Source organism: Amblyraja radiata, unplaced genomic scaffold, assembly GCF_010909765.2.
Source record: "Amblyraja radiata isolate CabotCenter1 unplaced genomic scaffold, sAmbRad1.1.pri scaffold_160_ctg1, whole genome shotgun sequence".
Lineage (NCBI taxonomy): Eukaryota > Metazoa > Chordata > Chondrichthyes > Rajiformes > Rajidae > Amblyraja > Amblyraja radiata.
Window position 1 is genome coordinate 68237 of NW_022630500.1, and position 2976 is coordinate 71212.

Below are 2976 nucleotides of genomic sequence, written 5' to 3' on the forward strand. Positions count from 1 at the left end.
AGGTCCCTTGCAGTCAGAAACAGGTGAGTTGATCATGGGGAACAAGGATATGGCGGACCAATTGAATAACTACTTTGGTTCCGTCTTCACTAAGGAAGACATAAATAATCTGACGGAAATAGCAGGGGACCGCGGGTCAAAGGAGTTGGAGGAATTGAGTGAAATCCAGGTTAGCCGGGAAGTGGTGTTGGGTAAATTGAATGGATTAAAGGCCGATAAATCCCCAGGGCCAGATAGGCTGCATCCCAGAGTACTTAAGGAAGTAGCTCCAGAAATAGTGGATGCATTAGTAATAATCTTTCAAAACTCTTTAGATTCTGGAGTAGTTCCTGAGGATTGGCGGGTAGCAAACGTAACCCCACTTTTTAAGAAGGGAGGGAGAGAGAAAACGGGGAATTACAGACCAGTTAGCCTAACATCGGTAGTGGGGAAACTGCTAGTCAGTTATTAAAGATGGGATAGCAGCACATTTGGAAAGTGGTGAAATCATTGGACAAAGTCAGCATGGATTTACAAAAGGTAAATCATGTCTGACGAATCTTATAGAATTTTTCGAGGATGTAACTAGTAGCGTGGATAGGGGAGAACCAGTGGATGTGGTGTATCTGGACTTCCAGAAGGCTTTCGACAAGGTCCCACATAAGAGATTAGTATACGAACTTAAAGCACACGGCATTGGGGGTTCAGTATTGATGTGGATAGAGAACTGTCTGGCAAACAGGAAGCAAAGAGTAGGAGTAAACGGGTCCTTTTCACAATGGCAGGCAGTGACTAGTGGGGTACCGCAAGGCTCAGTGCTGGGACCCCAGCTATTTACAATATATATTAATGATCTGGATGAGGGAATTGAAGGCAATATCTCCAAGTTTGCGGCTAACACTAAGCTGGGGCGCAGTGTTAGCTGTGAGGAGGATGCTAGGAGACTGCAAGGTGACTTGGATAGGCTGGGTGAGTGGGCAAATGTTTGGCAGATGCAGTATAATGTGGATAAATGTGAGGTTATCCATTTTGGTGGCAAAAACAGGAAAGCAGACTATTATCTAAATTATTATTATTATTATTGCTTTATTTATATAGCACATTTTAAGTCAACTTGCATTGACACCAAAGTGCTTTACATAAATTAAATAATAAGTTTACATACAAACCATAGAAAAAGGTTAAAAATAAAGAAAGAAAGAAAATGGACACAACACATTATAGAGTTCAACACAAACGTCCCCCCACAACAGAATCAAAAATTTCCACTGTGCGGAAAGGCAACAGAAAGTTAAGTCCTCTTCCTCTGAAACACCCGAGGTCGGGGCCCATTTGTGGCCTTGCTGCCAGTCCGATGATTTTCAGAGCCCTCTTGCCGTGAACATGGAACACTGGCGTCGGGTGAAACAATTCCTCAAGCGGCTTGGAAAGTCTGGAGTGGCTGCCTCCTCCCCGGAGACCGGAGACCGGGGCACTCGTAGACTTCAGGCCACGCCGGTTGGAGCTCCGACCCCGGCGAACTCGATCCCTGGCTCCGCGGCGCTCCAAATCCAGCGCCGCCCGCGGCCGGACGCCCGCAGCCCCAGCTCCGCGATGTTTGGATCGACGGCCACAGCGCTCCGGAGCTTACCGCACGGCGACCCGGCAAGGCATCGCCTGCTCCGTGGATCCGCTCCGTGATGGTGTCCTTGCGCTGCGCCGCCGCCGAAGCTGTAGTCCCGGCCGGTCCTGACAGGAAACGCCGCTCCATTCTCGATGGTAGGCCGCGAGGACGGGGCGAAGAAGCAGCTCGAAGGGATACTGCCTCTCCGACCAGGTAGGGGACTAAGAATTAAAGTTTCCCCCTGCCCCAGCCCCACCCACCACATAAAATACCTCCACTAACATTTTGGACAGGACTGGACTTAAAATAAAAAAAAGGTGAAGAGACGGACTGTGGGCAGGCTGCCATACACAGACGGCGCCCACTCCCGCACATCCGCCACCTAAATGGTGGCCGACTAGGAAAAGGGGAGCTGCAGCGAGACCTGGGTGTCATGGTACACCAGTCATTGAAAGTAGGCATGCAGGTGCAGCAGGCAGTGAAGAAAGCGAATGGTATGTTAGCTTTCATAGCAAAAGGATTTGAGTATAGGAGCAGGGAGGTTCTACTGCAGTTGTACAGGGTCTTGGTGAGACCACACCTGGAGTATTGCGTACAGTTTTGGTCTCCAAATCTGAGGAAGGACATTATTGCCATAGAGGGAGTGCAGAGAAGGTTCAACAGACTGATTCCTGGGATGTCAGGACTGTCTTATGAAGAAAGACTGGATAGACTTGGTTTATACTCTCTAGAATTTAGGAGATTGAGAGGGGATCTTATAGAAACTTACAAAATTCTTAAGGGGTTGGACAGGCTAGATGCAGGAAGATTGCTCCCGATGTTGGGGAAGTCCAGGACAAGGGGTCACAGCTTAAGGATAAGGGGGAAATCCTTTAAAACCGAGATGAGAAGAACTTTTTTCACACGGAGAGTGGTGAATCTCTGGAACTCTCTGCCACAGAGGGTAGTCGAGGCCAGTTCATTAGCTATATTTAAGAGGGAGTTAGATGTGGCCCTTGTGGCTAAGGGGATCAGAGGGTATGGAGAGAAGGCAGGTACGGGATACTGAGTTGGATGATCAGCCATGATCATATTGAATGGCGGTGCAGGCTCGAAGGGCCGAATGGCCTACTCCTGCACCTAATTTCTATGTTTTCTATGTTTACCTCCCTGTAATTAACACAACAGCTTCTTCTGTGTCTTGCTTCCCGGGACAGCATATTTAAGATTGGATTTTGGCCGTGGCTGGGATCATCTCCTGCCTTTCAACTGACTTTACTGATATACTTCACATTCTGTCTTCACGTGATGAGTGTTAAGCACTGTTGTCCATTTCACCTTTGCTGCTGTGGTCGAGGTTTGTCAACTGGACCAGAAAGGAGGAGAAACAGAACCTTGTTGCCTTCCAGCACCGG